The following is a 22,198-nucleotide window of genomic DNA, read 5'->3' on the forward strand; positions in this document are numbered from 1 at the left end:
GAATTGAGGTATTTGAAGGGGATGTGATCCAACTGACTCATGTTTTCCCTCTGAAATTTTCACACCTGCTTTATAGCATAGAATAATACGGTAGCTGAAAGGGATTAGAGGAAAACATGCTGGTTTGTATTTTATGTTGTAGATTGTATTTTGCAAGGAAATAAATGACTTGAGAGAAACTTGCTTTTGTGAAAGGTCTCTACAGCTACAAAGCAAAAGTAAACGTGTAATGTGCTTTTTTAAAATAAGAAAAATAGTCATCATCAAGTTTATCTTTTAGCAGGAGCACTCAGATATGTATAGGGACTAGAACAACTTTTTCCCATGAGCTTTGAGGACATGCCATTAGGAAACTGGGAAAGGTAATGAAATACTTCAGGAATTTTTTTATAGTTCTTGTTTTAAAAATGGATTTTTAAAAAGGGATTATCTGAATAGATCTAGTATCTTGGGCAAAACATAAGTATAAAAAATCTGTTAGCTTAATTTTAACCTACTTCTGGATATTGAGGTAGATGGAAGTAGTAGAAACATAATCTAAAATAAGTAGGTTTGGGATTGAATTCTGTCTTAGTTTTAATTATCAGAGCAACTCTGTAGGGTACAGCCTGCTTCGCCTACAGCCAGATCTTCATGCAGGATTTATCCATGTAGTCTGTAAATAACAGGTTGCAGGACAAGGAGATATTGAGCCTATTGAAGTACGTGAGTTGTCAGATATTTCAAGAACAGGATTTCATGTTCCTTCACTTTTACAGTATTTTCCTCCTCCAGAAATGTTCTGCAGCAAACCCAGTATCTCCTATATCTTGTGAATGGCTACCTAGAGATGATTTACTTTAATGGATTACCTCTTGTATGAATAATATTGTGTGGGGATGTAAGGATTTTCCCCTTCAAATAATACTTGTTAAGTGGAACAACTTGTTTTATGGACCACCAGGCATAACTTCTTTCATCTTAAGCTGACATCAACCTAGTTCAGAGCCTAGGAGAATTAACTGAAACTTACATTCTTCTATGTCCAACTGCCTTGACCTTATTGTGGTAAAATCATGATTGCAAAAGCGTAGAAGAACTGCTGATTCAAATAGTACGTCAAGTGGTTTAAGGTAACCAGTGCTGTCTTTACCCAAGACACTTGCTGAACTAAGCATTCAAAGAACTGAGCTCTTTTGAGCCAGTAAGCTATACCTCTGAATTACCTTTCCTTCTAAAGGATTTACAGAAACTCTGTACTCCATGTTTTATAATCAAATTAAGCCTTTTGAGATATTATTCCCAAATCCCATATATATATATATATATATATATATATTTATGTAAATCCTACCTTATGTGTCTTACAGGTTTTTCATGCAGATGATACTTATTGATGTCTCTGTCCTCCTCTAATTGCCAAGTGGGATTTGGGAATGACTGTGGCAGTTCATGATAGTACTATTTCCAGCAGTTATTACTACTGCATTGTTGGAAATTATGCCTCTCACTGCTCAGCTATGAGCAGTCAACCGATTTAGTTTAGCAGCAGTTTAACAGTGACAAGCTAACCTGAGCAAAACTGAAGAGGCACTCCCAGGATCTGAACAGATGCATGGTCAGCAAGCCTTGGAGAGCATTTCTTCTGGTAACAGCACTGACTTAAGAATCCCTTGGGGAAGCTAACTACAAAGAAAACCAAAAATTTAATTGCCTTGGTTCCCTGGCTCAGCAGCTTGTTATACCAAAACCGTTGAGGGGACAAAGTGAGGGTGTGGGGACAGCATTGCCACTAAGGGGACTGTTCTGTCAAACTATCTCTTGATGTATAGACTTGGTACTTGCTGGTCAGGGAGTGCTATAGTCTTCCTTTGGCACTGTTGTTTCTGCAGCTGCTGAACATGGTTGAAATCTCCTAGATGGTCTATTTTACCTTTGAGTGTCCATACCACCCTGTAAGCTGACCTACAGAGGTTAGAGAAAAACACACTATTCTGGCATTGAAAAATGTTCTAGGTGCTATCTCTATGGTATATAATTTCTTAATAAATTTTGTTTAGAAATAGATGCTTTTCAGCTAGGGATTTGCCAAAAGCATTTGGTGTAGCTGGCTAGAGGTGTTACCATATTCAAAGGTTTATATGTAGGCCTTGCATCCAGAATGCCTCTTAAAGAGGTTCCTTAAGGTCAAATATTAAGAGCTTTTCATAGCCAATACTGGTTTGGCACTAAGTGGGAAATAGTGTTCATCTTCAGGTCCATTACAACCAAATTCCATTCTTTCCCTTCTGAAGCTGAACTAAACGGTTTCCCAAGTGAGTAAAAATTATCACCCTCTGTTTCTCTACGCAGAAAGCCAGAACCCAATGGCTTTCATTTTTTCCTCTGATTTGTATATGGTCCAGTCTACAATAAACAAAATACATTCTGCCACTATACAGTGTCCATGTGTTGTCCTTCAAAGACATAACCAAGTGTCATGGCCATAACCAAGTGTTTTCCATCTGCACTGCACAGAAGGCCAAATACTATGGAAGGAAAGGATGGGGAGAAAGCGAACATGGAGTCTATACATAATTTCTTTTAAAATAACTTATGAAGAAACATTTAAAGTCAATCGTTTGTAGAAATATGCACAATGGTTTGAGGACAGCATGATCCCAGAAGGGCAAAAGCAAAATTATAATCAAGGATTACCTTTCATTTTTGAGCCTTGATTTATGTATTTTTCTAATCAGAATAAGTAACTTTCCATCTTAATTTGCACATTATGGAAAAATTCCAGGAACTAAAAGTACAGCTAGATTACAGCAGGAAGACTCATTACTACAGGCTTGTGCAACTAGACATAGACCTAAAGATCAGAAAGGATCCAAATAGTCCAAATACCCCGTCTTAATGATTTCAACATGGTATCTTTAAGCTACAGCAGTTCTTAATTTTGAAGTTGTTCAATCTTCGTTTAAAGTTTTCAAGTGATAATGGGTCTCAGTTGCACATAAAATTATTCTAGAGGTGCAATACTGTGAAAAGATTCTGACTTAACATTTTTAGGTTTTTTAGCTTTGCCTTTCACCTGTTAGCTCAGATTATTCACTTTTTGGTCTGGGTTAAAGATATTTCTACTGCTACAGATCCCTTATCCAATATGTAGGAAGCCCAGATATGAGGCTGAATCACCTCTTGTTCTCCTCTTTCATGAGCAAAAGAGATTCTACATGCGAACTCCAAAATATTTCTCAAGTTCACGTAAAACACCTAAGGAGGTTCTTCATTCCTTCACATTAATGTGCGACAGTAGTATCTCCACTTGTATTAACACAAAGCTGCTCTGTGTTTTTTCCTTCACCTCGAGGACTCAGCTTCATGATTTACTTCTCCCTTCTCATCTCAAGAAGAATGGCTGAATCTTTGGGTAAAGTATCTTCAACCATCCACTTCTGTGCCATGCCTGGATTTTTATATCTGTGTCATAAATTATGTAACTCCCTAGTTGCCTCTAAGTGTGCTCTCACATATTGTGAGCATGGCAAGGGAGGAGATGGACACAAATCCAGACAGCGAAGACTAAGCTGACCTAGTAGAGTTGATCACTCTTACATCAACTCAGCTGTAACTGTGACAAAATATCAATATATTCTTGTTTGTTTCAGGTTTTATCCTTCTAGTTGTAACATCATTATGTAGAAATCTCAGTTAATTGTTCTATTCCCATTCTTGCAAAAGGTGTAAGTATCCAAAAAACAGACTAATAATAGTCCATAGGACTGTAAAGCCAGTTCCACTGTATGCTGCAATGACAGCAAAGTAGGCTGTGTTGACAGGAGTTTAGCAGATATTGTCGAAGTGTATTACTGAATTATTCAGTGTCACCATTATTTTTGTTCTGTAATTTTCATGGATTTACAGATGGAGGAAGTGACAGTGTGTATACTGTGAGATCAAGACATCCACTGGATTCTTGAAAATGACCTATGACTGACATAAATGCAATGAGCTCTGATCTGCTTGAATAGACTGATTTGCTTGCAGGTAGTTGACAGCAAGGTGGTTCTGTGAAAACTGAAGTGTTGCATCATAAGGAATCAACTGTTTGTATACATGCAAATGTTTTAAGAAGCCGGACTGGTCTGATAAAGAGAAAGCTGATGTTTGGAGAAGTTAGCAGGGGAAAAGTAATCAACATAAGACAAAACCTGAAAGAACAAACTACCTTGCATAAGAGATGCAACAGGACCATGTTGTGTCTCCTATCTATATGCTCTAGTTTTTTTCCTCTGTGCAATGGGAGAGTTGTCCGTGTTTGCCAGTTCACCCCAATTAAGAGTGGGTGTGAGTTTGAAGGCTGTTTCTGATCCTTTTGTGTGTGGGCACTCTTCTTGCACCTGGTCTGATTTAACCTAATCCACTCTTGGAAAGCAGTCAGTTTTGACGGTGTATTAAGATCAACCAGAATAATGTTTCCTTATTTCAGAATAAACCTGGTTTTGCACAAGGTTGTTCAGAAACGGCTATTCTGAAATAACAGCTCTGCACTAACTCCACCACGTAGGCGATCCTTCAAGAAAGTGATGCGAGACTGCTGGGTGAGTGGTATTACATAAAACCACAGATACTCTCAAGCATGAAGGCAGCAGGAAAGCTTTTATTCATGAAAACAAATTTAATTTTATTTTTTCTATTTGGCCCCCCAGCCATATCAGGTAGAAAAGAGTGACATTGAGAACAACTCCAGCAGTGTGTAAAACAACCTGCGGCTTGGCTGTTGACATGCTGCTGCCGGCCTGAGGCTGAAGGAACTGCTGCTGCTGCCTGGTGGCAGAGCCCTTGCTTTCCTGTCGAATGAGAAAGACTTCCACTCACTTCTGGATTTGTAAAAATAGTGCTGCTCCACTTTCCCACCGCGCACAAGCCCACAGTAACAGCTGTATTTCTCGCAGTCATCTGCATCCCTGCATCTCCACTGGTCTGAGCACAGCCCTGCATCACCTGTGCAGTCTCCCACCACCTTCTGCTGCACCTCGGGGAGGGCCTGTGTGTCCCCTGCTGTGCTCACACAGCCAAAGTGCTCAGAAAGGCAAATTCTGGCTGCGCTGCTGTCTGCTTGCTGCACACCCAGCAGGGACACCACCTTGGGGCCACCCCTACTGAAGAATGTGTGTGCAACATCTATTTTCATTTTCTCCCTGGGAGGCAAAGAAGAGCGAGTTTTAAATATAATGCTGCGAGTTCAATGCTGCTAAGCAGAGCTTGTCTGATTGCAGATGCAGATGGAGCTCCTGGCTTAGTCCTGGCACAAGTGAGTTAAGGACAAAAGGTCTTCATTGCTCTTATGCAAAGAGACAATTTCTATGGCAGCTGAGGGCAGCATTAGTATTCATGCCTTGGCTGGTCTGGCAGCAAGGCAGCTAACTTGGTATTAACTATGGCACAATGACTGGGTTTTATGGGCTTTTTCTTAATATATATCACAAGTAGCCAACCAAGTGGCTCTTCATCCTGATTTCCTCGGGGTACCTGGGTTTTTCTTTCAGTGGTGGTGTTTAATAAGAGCCACAGGCAGGTTCCCCCGCCTGGCACACTTCTTGTTGTATGTTGTAATCCTGTATTGGTTTATTTTTCAGCTGATCAAAGTTCTTAAACTCAAATCATCTGTGTTTACAAATACTTTATTGCATAATATACTACGTCTTTTTCCCAGTGTTTGAACGCGACCATAGATTTACAGCTGAGACATTTCCATAGTATATGCATCAGAAAAGTGTTACCCTAAATGACTAATGGAAATTATTTCTGCTCCAGGAAGCAAAATGATGCTGAGTGAAAGAGAGAAGAGGGTTTATATGGAAACAAGAGTATATTCCCCTTTTCCCAGGCCCGCCGAAATGCTCACTCCCCTTCCCCCTCGTTGTGTGTCTCGCCACAGCACGAGGGTGTGCCAGAACATGTTCCCACAACCTTTCAACCCATTCAGCACAGCCTGCAACTTTCCTGGCTATTTTTGTGTATTCCACTCAATGATTAAGTGCCGAGGACTGTGATAATACATCCTTTCACCACTGGCACCCAGCAGAATGCAGTCCCAGCTGCTCACAGACTGCTTTTCCAGTTATTCTTCCTCAAAAAATTGGATTATCAATAGATTATCCTTCTGATCATAAGGGCGTAAACCTGAAGATCTGTTGTTCCTGGCCAGCACTCCAGCTCTTAGTAATTAAATATTATTCTTGTTGACAATATGATTTCTGCATCTAACCAAAGCCCTTTTCAGGCTGCCTTTGCCTATTACAAAACAAAGTGGCTCGTCGGCTGTTGAAGATTAACCACCTCTGGGTCGAAACAAGGCAGCTATTTAATTATATAAAGCTAGAACACGCAGTGGTTTCCTGAACACCTCTGGTTGTATAGCGGTATTTTAGCTTTGCTTTAACTTCTCAGCCTATTTACCAAATATGCTATAACCCTGCTAATGATTTATCCTTTGTAGAAAAGCCCCTTTCTGCTCTGACATCTGCCAGTTTTTCCATTGCTCAGCAACACTTAGGTGCTGTGAACCTCACCACCATAGCAAGATTAATTCAATCTCACATTGACTAGGTGTAAAAATTACCATCAAATCACTGTGGCTGGCCAAACACCAGAACAGACTCCCATTTTGGCTTGAGGTGCTGTGATATAGCACAAATAAACCATCAAAATTGCTCCTGGAATATCAGCTGACAGTGATCAAGGCACAACACATCCATCGTGACTGATGGGCAGGCCACTGACAGCTCACAACCCAGATGGACTCTGTTTCATGTTGTATCCTGGTGAATAAAAAAAACCCCAAAACCAACCAACAAACCAACAAAATGATAGCGTTAGCACTGAACAAAGTAGGGGAGCATCAGCCACTGCAACGTGGGCAGGACGTGTCGGGATCAAAAATCGGAGCTTTTGGTTCCCACCTTCCCACTCATCTTCAGGAGTGCCTGAATCCTTGAGGAGCCTTCATCCCCTGAGCTTCCAGGCAGGCTCTGCAGTAGATGTGTGAAAGCAGGAGTTTGTCTTCCAAGGACCTTTGGCACCAGTGAACATTTCAACATTAAGGCCTGACTCACTAAATAGAGCGGGGGTAATTGTAGGGAGCCAAAATCGGGATCTGGCCCTGCACAGACCTGCAGAGACAAGCGATTTTTCATGCCAAGGTGACCTGCTAAGAACGGGGTCAGGCAGAAGGGGAAAGCACTCCCCTGATGGGTTAGCTCTGGGTTTGCAAGATGTGTCTGCTGAATCCCACGGGGCAACAAGGGGAAAGTCTCTATCCAGAAGCAGAAAATGAGGCTGTTTTGGGACCTGCCAGCCATGACCGATGTGGGTTGCACAGACAAAGGGCCAGACTCCCACAGATATAAATCAGCCAGGCTCCACTGACACTGCAGCTCTGCTCGTTTACTCTAACGGAAGGTGTTGCCCGCTGTATTTCAGGTGTTAGATTCTAATTTATACTCACTCTGTATCCTACTACAAGGGAAATCACACCCTTGCGCAGACTCTTGGCTGAAGAGGGCATTGTATTATGCCTCTGGCTTCATTTTAAAAAGCAAAAGTAAAACCTTAACTTAGTCCTTCCAAATTATGGTATGAAAATACATGCCAAAACTGTGCTTGTAAAAATAGATTGGCATTTGAATAGCTGTTAAAAGGGGAAGCACTCCCAACCAAACCAGGCACAACAAAACCTGTTTATATTCCATACACTTATTTCCAAACAGTTTCAGCACACAGAGCTATCATTTCCTCACAGGGTCTTTGTAAGCCCAGGTACCACTGATAGCAGTTCCTAGTGTAACTGTAGCTGGGTTTCCACTGCTGTCACCTGCCTTCCTGGCCGGGCATCCAGTCTGGGCATTGTCATCATCAAACTGGAAATTTTTTTCAGCAAAGGAAATTATGAAGGTTGAGAACAAAATTCTCACCTCAGAAACGACTAGCATCTTCAAATTGAAGTCTCTGAAACTCTTCTGTATTATTTTAAAGGCAGAACTTACTGATTTATCAAATCATCAGACAGAACAATCCATGAAAACATTTGCTACCTTCTCAGTGCCCTGTGTTTATGCACTTGTCCATTGCTCATTTTCCACCACTGAAGTCATGCTGTGGTAAATCAAACATTAATATGTAAGTCTGCAGCATCCTATCATGGCAAAATAATGATACCTTAGAAGCATATTTTTCCAGTTCAACTGTAAGTACCAATGTATTTTTTATATCTCTACAATCAATATTCATCTTTACATATGAGAAACCTGCAGGATTTCTTACTGAAAGCATTTCAAAGGGCCAGAGCATTGGGAGAGTAGAAGGCCTATGTTACAGAGAGGGGAATTGATGCCAAGAGGAGCGATGAAGACAGTATTGTGTGAAGCCAACAGAAAGGTAAAAAAGCAGTAGATAAATTTTCTTACATTATTCTTGTCGAATTTAAACCTCAAACCATTTGTACCACATCATTAGCAAGAAAGTGCTGCCAGTAGAGTTTGAACGTCTTCTATTTTACATGACTGTATTTGTGCGTGTGTTTCTAAATAAAATCTCCTCTGCAGCAGACTGCAACAGTCAGCTTCACACTTTTTCAAGGCAAAAAGCTTCACCTTTGTTCTTTCTTGCCAGTATGCCTCACTTAAATTGAGCCTGGCTTTTTGATGATTGCCTGAGGTGGTTTCTCTGTGCTAGAAGAATCATTTCAAAAGGCTTACTTGTTCTAAAGTGCACCAGAGGAATGCAGGGAAGTGCACTGCCAAGGGAAAAGATAAACAGTGCAAACAAAAAGAGCAGTTTAATCTTGCTCAGTTGTATCTCAGCTGCAATTCTACTTTCTCTGGGCAGCTTTGACACAACCACGATGCAAGTGGCGGGCTAGGAAGTGCAGTTGGCAGTAACACCCAGCCCCACCTTGAAACAGAAAGGCTGAAACACCCACAGCAAATGAAAAGGGTTGCTCACCGGCTCATAGTATGCAACAAAATTTTTGTCTACCCTAGTTGCGATTTGTTGGTAGCCTCTTACATTTCTGTATCTATCACGTATAGCAGGAAGTTATGGTCTGTGTTTAGACTTACGAGAGATAATGATTTTTGCTTAGTAAGCCTGCGGATGAGTCATTAGATCCAGCAGCTCAAGCACCGTGTACTGCTTCATGCCAGGCACACCCCGAGGAGCCAAGGCAGCAGGGTGGCCATATACCTGCAGATGCCCGCAGGACAAGAGGTTCAAGTTGAACCCTGTTCTTGCCAGCAGCAAGTTCTCTGCAGGTTATTTGACATTTTTGTTCTTGTTTTTCCTCCTTTGCAATGAGGTTATTCCTCTCTATTTCACCTAACGCTGGTGGCACCTCCCACTTGCAAAATGCTTTAAAATCATTGTGTAGAGGCACAACTGAGGAGATGCACTTTACAGCTCCGGGGTAACTGATGGAATGAGGAGTAAGCATATTGCCCCCCAAATCCAAAGAGTTAGTGTAACAACAGGCTTTCTGTCTCAGAGCTGGGGATGTCAAAAAAATGCTGCCCGGCAAACTATCCTTCTTTCTGGCATCTCACTGTAGGGAAGGGGAGGGAAACCCAGGGAAGGATCACTGTAGGAGGACCTTTAAATAATATTTCATCCAGTCAACATTAAGGCATCAAGTCATTAAAAATGAGTTTGCTACACAAGATGATTTCTTTATAGTGGACATTTTATTACACCGGTTCAGGTTTGCTGAAGCTACCCAGAAAAAGTTGTATGGTCCAAATGAACAATTGCTTAATCCCTAAAAAACACCCTCTTGCCCTTTGCATGCTCTTGTGGTGCTGCTGCAATCCACCCGAAAAAGCAGTCTTGGGCCAGGGAGTCCCTCCCCACAGCCCTCATCCCCAGCAGATTCTGTCCCAGTGTTCCCAGGAGGCTGTCTGGCTCTGTCAGGCTCCCTGCGGGTTGCCAAGCAGCGGTATGAGCACTGCTGTGCCTGCACGTTGGGCTTTGCTTTTATTCTCACTGCTATTACCAGAACCTACACTTTGACCAAAATAGGAGGTTTCCTTCCTCCAACGCAATGGCTTGGAAAAAACATGGACTTATTTCAGATAAAGCCCAAAGAGGTGAACGATTTGAGGTGCGTCACAGCTGATTAACAAAAATCCTTAAGTAAGAATAAGCCTCCCCTTTGAGCTACTTTGAAATAACCTTTAGCACAAATGTCTCTCTAGGCTGAAGATACCCGAATGCAAAGCAGACGGGTCCCAAGGGCTCCTTCCCCTGCTCTCTTATATCTCCTCTGTATATTTTTGTCATGATGTATTTGCATTTAAAAGTAACAAAGGGAGAAAAATTACACTTTTATGGGAAGTTTAGCTCTGTTCACACAATCTGGTTTCTTTTTTTAGCGTGACGCTTCCTGTATGCTTGGGGAGGTCAGTCGCTGTTTCTGGCAAAGTACATTCCCGGCAGAGAGGGGCACGCAGGAGAGAAGGGAGCGCAGGACAGGCAGTGTCTGTACGAATAGCTAAGCAGCACCTGCCAGCACAAGAGGAGTTATGGATTCGAAGGGAAGATTTTCTTCATGCAGAAATCCCCTTTCCTGCTGGCCTTCTGAGAAGCTGGCAGAGCGAGCACAGTATCTCTCTCAGCAAACCCATGTCTCAGAGATGCAGTTGTTCATTTCAAGGGTGAGGGTGAAAGGAAGGTTGCAGCCTCCTTGGCCTGCCACCTTCAGCTGCAATGGCACCGCTGGAGTGAGCAGTACTCTGGGCCAGCTCTCCGCACCCCTTTCTGGGGTGAAGCTTTGGGTAGTGAGTGCGCTCCTGCACCCAGAGGCCCCAGGGGACTGAGGAAGAGAAACACTGGGGAGCAGCAGAGCCCAGCATCTTTTGCGGCTCCATGTCCTGGGTGCCGTTCAGGTTCAACAGCGTTTTGCAATGTCCCCAGATTCAGGTGGGAGAGCAGAGAACATCCCTCCTCCCTCCTTTCCCCGGCACCACCGGGTGTGTTTTGGCTCCTCAGCGTCCTGACCAGGCTGGAAGCCGCTCCTGCTGAGGAGGCCTCCTGTCCACGCTGCCGGCAGCGTCCATGGTCATTCTTTCCATGTGATAAATATGGTAACAGAGTTTGCGTGAGGTCAGAGCTGGGAATAAATTCCATTGCTCAAATAGGAGAGAGCTAAGTTTCATTCACTCACCGCTGTTCCAGCTCCATGTCAACACTGTTCGTTAAGGCTGACCTATTACGGGTGACCTAGAGGCCGCCCTGGAAAGCAAATTCACTTACTATCTCTCCTGCAAGCTTGCAAAAACACCTTGGGTACAGCCAGTGCCCAAGCATGCTGGCCATGTTTGTTCCCAGCTGGGCTGGTGGTGCTTGCACAGGCTATGCACATTCAGGCAGCAATGAGGGCAGAAAGCAGGTGGCCAGGCACAGCATGCTTAGGAGCTATAGGATGGCAGCCTACGTATGGTGGTATGGACTCAACCAAGGTGGCATGATGCTGGACTTGGCTGCCTTTTCTGCATCCAGAGGTCTACCGCTTGCTGCCAGCACTGCTCTCTCAGGCCAAGCAAAGCCAGGAGCCCAGCACCATCACACAGCAGTTGTGCAGCCCCAGCAGCATATGCCCCATTTCCAAAAGGCTTGGCTCAAGTGGGAAATCCCTTTCCATGCCTCTGGACATTGCAAATAGTTCCAATCACTTGCCAAAACCTAGCAGTTGGAGATTGTGCTAATGGAAGCACAAAGAGACAGAATTATGTTTTACAGGCAGGTTGTTTTTGTTGTTTTTTTTTTTTGCTTTTAATCCGGCATTTCAACAGCCCTGAGCACTTGCCTTTTTGTTTTAAAAAAGGCAGTAAAAGGACATTAAATATTCCACATGTGGTATAAGTTAAATATGGCAATCACATATTGAAGACCATTAATCTCCCTCTGCTACCCGTTTTTCCCATTTCACATAGGAAAGGCTTATTTTGGAATACCTGAAATATGATGATATTGTTCAGGTTAATAAATTATGAGCAAATTGATTGTCCATATGCTTAACAACTGTTTGATGAACATGGGAGAAGAAAAAAATCTCACCTGTCCAAAGCTGATGGCCTTTACACAGTTCCGAGTAGGAGGTTACCTAACAAATGCACCATTTATTTGAATGATGAATCTGCCTCACATTTGTGCACCAGTGTTTGGGATCTGCACAGATTCGCCCTGCAGTTGAAGTTAAATTAGCATTTATATACATTTATCTCTGGTTGAACAGCCAAGAGTGTCATTTCAGGTAATGATGTTTTGACTAGGGGGAATACACCCTGGAATAGTAAAACAGCTTTCTGCGCTATTGGACAATGGATCATATTGGATGATGTGAATTCAAAATCTTAAAGCTGTATCAAGTGAAGATGAATTAGACTGCTTCATCCTCATGCTGGTTTGGATACCCAAGAAAACCATTCTCTATCTTTGCTACCAAGAAGCTGGACTAAGTGAAACTTAGGTTGCTCCTTCCTAAACAGTTCCTGTTCATTAATTTAATTTTGAGAATTCAGAGAATAATGTCATTCTTACACTTTGATACATTAATGAAGAGGGAAAATGTGTTTTCAGGATGGAAGGTGGTATAATTTACATGAGGAAACTCTAACATGGAAAACTGACCTCTGAAATCTGATATCTCTCCACTGTACAAACATAGAGCTACCATAGTCCCAGTGTGCAGAAGCAAATTTTAAGACTCTTCGGAAAAACAAAGCAAATTACAGTCATTTCCAGTTTTCCTCACATACATTACTAAATTTTTAATAGTCATCCATATGTGCACCACAACCAAAAATAATCCCTGCCCTAAAGAACGGTCAAATCTAAAGACTGATGAAAGTATAGAATATTACAGGTAAGCCATTTCCATATTTTTAAAGTATCCAATTAAACTTGAAAACGTACTTGCAGAATCATTTGGTACCTTGTATTTACACAGATACAACTTCCCTAATTGAGATAGGCAAGAATACGTATGCCCAGTACACATCAGTGATGCTTGCTGATAGGTTTGCGCTATGTTCTCAGGGGGTCCTCAAGCCAATATGAATTCTGTACGCTGTTATTTTAATTTTAGGCTCCCTCAGTGACCACGTCATTTGTTCACTGACAGCACACTTGAAAGGCTCTATCACTCTAGCTGGTTTCACTTACAGGTGTCCAAGATCTTTTCGGATGCCAATGCGATAAGCATCACAGCAGGCTTGTAAAGCAGACAAGTAGGGCTCACCTCTGATGAAGGTGGTAAGAGGGGAGGTGCTAAGGCTAGCTTGGGAGAGCATAAACACAGTTATCTTCATGACGAGTAAACAGATCCGTCTCTTGGCACAGGAGAAGGCTGGGAATTACGTCTGAATTAACTTTCTCTGTTTGCATTGCTAAGGACTTAATGTGTTTGTAGAATGAGTTTAAAGAGACATTCAGATGTTTACAAAGATCTTCCTTCTGGTTTTTATTCTAAATACATTCTCCTTTGAAATATTGAGCCTTGAGCCAAACGCTTAAGTTTTAATGAGAATTTTGCCTAAGTAATAAAATGAATAATGACTTCAGGTTTTGGCCCTGCATAAAAACAAATGTTCTTCCTGTGACAGAGAAAAATAAGCCATTGATATGAAGTATCTAAGTGGTCACTGACACAATAAATCATTTCATAAATCCCTGACCACTGATCTTTCAAATGCTTTGAGGTTGAAACGGATATACTGCATGCTTTAGAAAGTCCTTAATTATACACTTTTTCCAATACAAATATTCAAAGCTCTCACGTGACTAATACTTGCTTTTAAGAAAGAGCCTTGAGAGGGGGTGGCCCACAGTGTGATGGTTGTCTCCTGCGCAGATGTGCTGGAAGAGGAAAGGGCACTTCTGACACATCTGTCCAGAGGCAGCAGCATCTTGGCTCTCCTCTGAGTAATAGCAAAATATTCCTGTTGCATCATTTACTTCATCCGTCCTCTCCCTCACAACATGTTGGGTGATATTATTGTATTTGTATAAAGCATAATCAATGCTGCTGACTCAAACAATTCCCAGTTTGGTGTAGCAGAAGGACACACAGCTACCAGGACCTGGCCCATGCACATTATTGGAAGATAAATACCTGTAAGGTAGGGTACTACACTGCAGCTATTGTTGATGACTGTTTCTAGTGAATTATCTTGTCTACTATTCTCTTTCAGAATCCTCTTCAGTGGAGAGTTTTTTCTCCTCCTGGATACTGCATACCTACACAAATACAAGTGACAATCAGAGGAGATCCCGGAGGAAAAAAAAAATCCCAGATAAGTTGAATTTGATTGCTTTATTGAATTTTATATTCCTTTCCTGAGTTGCTTTAGCATCTCTGCATTATGCCAGAACTGCTTTCCCTGGATGGGTGAGGTAGAACAAGTACCTAAACATTTCCTAAAGGTTATGGACCAAGATATATCCTCAAGATGCACAGTAAGAGACGGGTCTATGAATCTCTTGGATAGCTTTTTGTTTGTCAGCTCAGTGGTACATCATCTGCACAGGAGCATGGGTGCTCTTTCAGCTGAACTGATGGGAGATACAAACAGGACCACACATTGGGACTGCCCAAGTTATGCAATATATTTACCTCACTCAGCTATTTGGACAGGGCCCACTCAGTGTTATCAAGGAAGACAATCAAACATTTCAAAAATTTAAAATCTGGTCTTTTTTTCCACATTACTGAAGGAAAAGACAAATTAGAGCATATTTCCCTAAACTAGGCTTCTGTCAGTAAACTTGGTATATTCTTAAAGGTGAGTTTTTAAAGATCAGGATCTTGTGTCTGTAAATTAGCTCATTACTTCTGTACAAGGTCTAGAATTTTAGTAACAAAGCATTTTTCTGACCAGGAAAACCAAGCTGATTTTTAAACAAAACTGAAATAATTTAGTTCTCAAATACAATGAAGGAAAAAACCACAACTGGGTAGCTATATTTGTGTAAAATCTGAAGAAGTAACTATTACTAAGTTGCCCCATTTATTCACTCAGTTGTTTCTCTCTCTCCCATGTATTCTGTAGAGGAACAAAGCTCTTATCTTGGATGGCTTAAATCCCACAAACCCACCAACAATGCAGTGCTCAGCCCTGTGACGTCTACATTTCCACATGGCTCAAAGCTCTCATTAGTGAGATAACCTTTATTACAGAGCAGTCACCTTTAAAGTTGCAAGAAAACCCCATAAACTGATGGGATGCTTTTTTACATCACTGCTGAAATCTGCTCTTCTAACCTCTGTTACAAGGCAAACTGTGAGAGGTACATGTGGGACCGGCTGTACTTTCCCTCACGGGGCGCAGCACTTTCACCATCTTCCGCAGCTCTGCAGTGTCCATGCAGCCACAAGGGTCTCTCCAGCAGAACTGAAGCCTAGCTCTGTGATGTTAGGGAAGAGGCCAGATAAAGCCTTTAAAAAGAAGGCCAAAAAAAGTATGATTATTTTTTCTTCTATGCTTGTAACCACAGCTTTACGCAAGAGTGTAAGGAAGGAAGTGAAGAAAGTATGTTGTGTTGCTCTCTTACACCAACAACTTTCTGCAGCTCCTCAGGCCAGTGGGAAGGAGATCTCAAATGTGCTATGATAGGTAAACACAGCACTGGGTGTATCAAGGATATTGAGGGCAATACGAGCCATATCCCAGGGTATCTCTTTGTCTTTCTAGTTCAGACCCTATATGCAAACATCAGACGTATGGATAAATAACTACGTTACTTATCAGTGCCATGACTATGCTTCCAAAGGGGATAAAGCAGGATAGGACTTTGCTGAGTGACTGCCCAAAGTTATGTTTGTTTTATGAGCCAGATTTACCTGCACACAACTCACATTGATATAAGACTTACCTACAGTATGCCACAGCTAAATTACTTGCTTGTGCTTATCAGTTTAGTTTGCAGTTCTGTTTCTCCTGACTTAAGACACATTTATAGTCAGAGGGGAGCTGATGCACAGATGGCATATTCTTCATCAGCGTGTCTGTTTCTTGAAGGGAAAGTAGTTTGTTCATTTTTACAAAGAAATCCTAATGTTACCTGTTTTTCCACAGGAATGCAGTACATCCCTCTGCGGACTTTCCACACACTTTTATGGCTCTGGGACAAGTGTCTCTTCATTGGACCCTGCACTGCTAAACCCCTCCTGTGGACAAGTGCCTCCCTTTCCACAAAGAGATTTAATTCCATCCTAAAGACTAGTCAGGCACTGGATCCCAATTAAACATCCAAGCCTCCATCTTCAAAAGTTTTCCCCTTGTGCTGCAACCCCCACTTCTGCTCACTGCCAGCTCTGCTAGTCCCAGGATCGTGTCTGCCAGCTTCCTGGTGGTCTTGACAGGGAAGAAAGAAATGGTGAGAGGGTTGTGAGGGTCCCCCCAGCACTGGGTGCATTTCAGCTGTTCCCATTTAAGTTCAAAGCCTTCTACATGGCAGCTGAATGGGAGGCTTTCCAAAATCTACAGGAGGCTGGGAAGGAATCCAGCATCACAAGGAGTATCCTGATGGAAACAGAAGAGCTGGCAAATAAGCATATGTGAATGTACCCCTTTTTGTCACAACCAGAGGCACTGTTTTCCCAACAAACACCCTACCCATTTGGAAAAGAACAGCCACTACCTGTTTCTGTGGATATGAGTCTTGCTGCCCAGCCAAAGAGAGCTTAAAGCAAGCAATCCCTCCTCCCTGTACGTTACACTGCTCCTACCTTTTGTTCCCTTTTCAGTGGTGCTACCCTTTTTTTAACAGATAGTATTTTTCTAACATCTTAGACCTACTAACTATAATAGTGTCATGCAAATGGCTTCATCTGAAGGGATAAAGACATCACGAGCATGAGTTTTATAGGACTGGGCCTTATATTTCTCCTTGAAGTCCTTGCAACAATTTCTCTCCTGTCAAATCCCTTTCTGTCTCGATCCTGCTCTTACATTCAGACTCCATTTCCTGTGGCTTTGGTTTGGCTGGGGTTTGTGCTCTTTTTTCCTTCTTAATCCCTCAACTTTCTTTTTCTGTATTTTTTTTTCTCTCAAGCTTGTAATAGTGTTTCTGTAATCAGACTTCTTCTGCACAGCACTTAAATGGCAACACTGCGGGTCTGTCTCAGAGCGTTAGTTTTGCAAGCATGAGAAGGGCAAAGAAAACCCCTCCACGTCTAAATCCTACCATTTAAACTATTATAATGTATGCAGTTTGCAGAAAGTCCTTTTAATGTGGGGTTTTTTTAGAATTATGATACTTCACGTCACACACAGTTTGGGCACAGACTTCATAAGTCACAGATTTGCACTAAAATCAGTGGCTCCTCAACTTTCTTCATGAGAAGAGAGACTAACTCTTTCCTTGTCTGCCCTTCCATTTCTCTTGAAATATTACCAGTAGTGATTCAGAGGAGCAAGAGGCTCCTGCTTTATGTATATCAGTGAAAAGCCCAAGGACAGAGCAAGGCAGTGTTTCTGGCAGCACAGCCCCATGATAATTAAACAGCCCTGGTTACATATCCGTTGGTGCAGGAATGGCATACTTTCCCGGTGAGTTGGCAGAGGCAGGTAATAAAGCTTGCATGCTTACACGTCCATTATGAACAGACCTATTAAGAGCCTCTCCTCCCAAAGGAATGCTGTAGTATACATGGAAATGAGTCTGTGGTCACCCAGCATTTCACAGGTATCTAGCTGCGAAGTCAGCAGACACTGAGCATGCAAAGCTGTACCGTGCCTCCCAGGCAGAATCCAAATATTCTTGCTTAGAGAAGCAGGGTCCTTTTAGTTTGAGCAAAGAGAGGGTCCATTTGCTTTTGGCAGTATTTGGACCACAGAACAAAGCCATTTCGCATTCTCCTCAAAGAAAGATTGTTGCACATATACATACAAGCCCCAAGGATTTTTTTCTCTATCTAAAATCCTCCCTATTACTTCACAAGTGTCTTAGCCAATATCTCATTGATTACCGTTGCTATAACTCCTCCTAAACAGATAAAATATTTCAAGTGCTTCAGAGAAATGTCCCCTCTCTGCACTGACGTGTGTAAAAATGCCTCTCGTGCTTTCTGGATCTAGCTTATCTTTCCCAAGGGCTGAGGCATGACGATCCTTCGCTATTCTTTTCCCTCGTATTTAGAACGGTGCTTCTGCTTTTACAAAGGATGAGGGAGGACATAATCTTCCCCCACAGATATTGCTGAAGTTACAATATTTCAGACACTTTATTAAAATTAATGTTATTGTTTTAGAACATATTTCTACTGTCTTATAATATTTATGGACTTTATTGTGCATCCTCTACCTACTCCCTTCAGGCACACGTCCTTTGAAGTAAGGGGTACAAGTGTAAATGCTCGAAATCTCAGGAGCTGCTAGGGTTTAGGATGCATGTGATGATGATTAGTATTTCCTTCAGGAACTTCATGTTTCTGTGATATTCTTAACATCGAACTCTCACATCCCTCAGACACGAAAAGCTCCCAGAGCATCTAGGGAAGTTACAGTCCAGCCAAGTCCACTTATTCCCACAGTTCGCTTTCCACACCTCATTAAAACAGTGATCCAGGATTTCTCTTCAAAGACTCAGCAGCCCCGCACAGTAAAAAAGAAACCTTTCAGAAACAAACCAGCATAAGCTATTAAGTGCATACAGCACTATGAGAGGGATTATATGGCAATAAGGAAGTATTTCTGTACAAAAAAAGAAACAAACCAGAAAAATATTTTTATAAAGCAATGCAATACAAAGGAGACCAGCAGCTCCACCTGACTCCAAACAAGATTCCAAGGTCTTCAAGGATTCATCTATGCTTACCAGTTCTGCTACTTTAATTATACTAACACAGAACAGCATAATGTCTTTCTGGCACAGTAGCAATTATCCTGGTACAATTTAGTCCAGTTACACACAGCAAAACAGGGTATACTGGCATACCATTTTTTTAGCTCTGTATGCAGTGTGCAGTTTTTACTGGATAGATATCTATACACATTTCAACAGAAAAATCATATTTTTGTTAATAAAACCCCAGTGTCAACTAGGTATAAGTCCAAACTGAAGTCACATTTACTTGAACTTGCTTATTTCTCTATCACTTCTTCTGGGATTTTTCTTTGGGAATCTTTTTATCACGACCCCTCTTTGCCTTCCTTGCTGTGCTTCTGCGTGTGCTTCTGCAGCTTACAAACCAGGCTGGACTCCTCCCAATTGTCTTGAAACACTTTCAGATCAAACCTGCATGTATGATCACCTAAATTCCAGTTTTTCTTCCAACAGGCACTTCCTCTTCTTTCCTATCAGATGGGTTAACAAACCAGCTGCAGCAGAAGGCCAACACAGCCCAGTTATTCCAGCAGGACAGGTGGGTATTAGGCAATATTGTTACTTGCTTATTCCTGCATTTTCATATAGGAAGATAGAAAATGAATACAATTGGAGAGAGGTATAATTTTTCATCTTACCATCAGACTGCCTTGCCAGCCTAATTTCCATTGCAAAGAGGTTTCCCTAAGTACAGACCTTATTTTTCCCCATGCAAGTTCTCTCTGAGGCTCCTGCACATTTAGATTTATCAGATATTTGAATTAGAAATTAACAGCCACCCCACAAAACTGGATAAAGTACCTATGTGTGTACATCTATCTTCCCTACTTCTTCTCTAGTAGCAGCAAAGTAATTACTCCCAACCACAGGAGATCACCACCAGGATAATTCCTCTATGCTTCCTGAAGGGAATCAGCATCCCCTCAGCCCCTGTATGCACATTAACATGTTCTTCTCTGAGGCAATCACAAGCTGGAGGCAAAAACGGGAAGAATCCTCCATCTGAAGTGAAGACTGCCACCACTTCTGTGTACATGTCTTCATGCCACAGTTGGCACCGGTAGTTTGAAGAGAGCCCAGGCTCGTCTATTAAAAATTAGTATGAAGAACTGTCTATTTGTGTTAACTACAGTCTGACTCTCCAGGGAGATGTCCTGCAACTATTTGGACTGCTAAACCTGAGGATTATGTCTCTGCTGGTTGTGTCAACTGCAGGAGCATTTGGATTTTCAGAGGGGAAGCATGAGAAGGGCATTGGAGAGCTGCCTGCACTTCACTGACATCCTCCTTGCAGATGGGGTAGGTACCAGGCTGCTGTAAAACATCGTACAGGGAACTAATCCACAACGTCAGCCAAAAAAACTTGCTTTTGCCTGAAACACTTTCAAGCTTTTATCTCTGGGAGCTGGGGAAGCAAAGGGCTGCACAGTGCTGAGTACAGTGAGGTTTTGAACCCTAATTACTTCGTGTCAGTTATTTAAACAACCTAGCGACAAACAAAGGAAAGAACCTAACTGACATGACTATTAATGAAAAAAAAGCCAAGCTTCAAAATCTGACTTCCTTCATATTTACTCAACTTGAGTGAGGACAGACTGTAAAACATTCGGTGGTAGGAGTAGGAAACTGAAGCCCTGTATTGACTCAAACATTAGCCTGAATGCTACAGTGACCCAGATCACAAAGATTAAAAGCACCACAAACCTTGAACTAATGAAGTAGGTAAGTAGCTATGACTTAATGATGGTGTGATACTTGGATTACAGTTTGTGTACATATTGAATAAAGAGAAACTGTCTAACTGATGAATTTAATTTTCCCTCTTTTTCTTAGCCTGTCTGAAACCAGCACTTACACTCTTGCAGCTTGATCCTGCCAACAATCTTGAGAGGGATGCTAAATGCTAGTAGTGTCAGAAATGTAATAGCGCAGAAATAGCTTAACTTTCTCCCATCAGATGCCCTTTTTTATTATTTACACTGTAAGCTGTTTAACTAGGGCAGGGACAACTTCTGGATTTGCATGTTGGATTCAAACCATAGCTCCTATATTTCACTGGGACCATTAGCTGCTGCTATTTAAAAAAAAAAAAAAAAAAAAAGATAAAAATCATACGGAGATGTGCAGTGAGAAAGTCTAATGGTTACTGAAAAAGCCCACATATAGAAAGGGCAGTAGTCCAATGATAAGTGACATCCAGTACACTATGTGACAGTGATAGAGATAGCAAACAAGACACTAACACAGCACTTGTTATCAAAGGAACAATTACCACACTAGCAGTTGTGGGTGAATGTGAAACCTTTGTCAAAAAGCCTGTACCTTTACCGTGCTGCTTTGATAACTAAAGCAAAGAGGACACTGAGCTACTAAATTGCTGCATAAAGAAGGAAGATAATACAAGCAAGTCAGGCATTGTTGCAAGTCACTTCAAACTTCAGATAGCCCCAAAATATACCACACTTTCTAAACCTATGGCTAGGCAAGCACAAGCAGTTAGAGCTTGTGGCAATGATTTTGTGAGGTATTCAGATACCACAGTGATGCTGCCACAGACACATGGATGCTTAGGAAATATTTCATTGATGGTTGCCACTGTCAAACTCTCTTTCCATTTTCACGTGAGTGGGACTAGACTGCAAGGGACTTCATGCAGTGAGAGAGGCTGCTTGTCAAAACTAGAGACCATTAAAGGACCAGAAAAGGGGATGGTGTTTTTTTTCACTTTTATTTAGGAAGAGACAAATCATGGAATATGATGCATTACAGCAGTGCTGTCTAACCCTTGGGAGACAGGATGGCAGTTTTAGAGTGCTTCTGTGGACCATCTCTGACTCCTCCTGAGCCCCATGAGCACAGAAGCCATCAGGGCTTTGGGTCCATCCATGCACAGGGGATGGAGGAGGCCTTTTGCTATGGTCTCACTGGTGGATATCCCTGTATTACTAACTGCATCTCTTCTAACTCTCCTTATAAACACTTGGGGGATCCCTCTAAACACTTCAGGAAAATACATCATCCTAGACATTAGTATGTCTGCCAGCCTTGTATCTACTGGTGTTTTGTAATCAAAGGGGTGAAGACTGCAATTAGTTGCTCATCTTTCAAGCCTTTGTTTTGAAGAAGGTAACACTCCCAGCTACAACTAAAATGATTAAGACAGCAGAAACTGCAGAGCAGATGAGTAAATAATAACCATCTGACTCATTTCCTAACTCAGAGATGTCTGGAAACTGAAATTAGCAAGTCACAGAGCAAAAGGCTTCATCTTTTAGCCATTTCACCTTTTCTTTTTACTGTACATGAAGAGAGAAAAATCTGCGGTGAATAGGTCTTGCACCGTGTCTTGCCA

The sequence above is a fragment of the Athene noctua genome, chromosome 1 (genome assembly GCF_965140245.1).
Source record: "Athene noctua chromosome 1, bAthNoc1.hap1.1, whole genome shotgun sequence".
Lineage (NCBI taxonomy): Eukaryota > Metazoa > Chordata > Aves > Strigiformes > Strigidae > Athene > Athene noctua.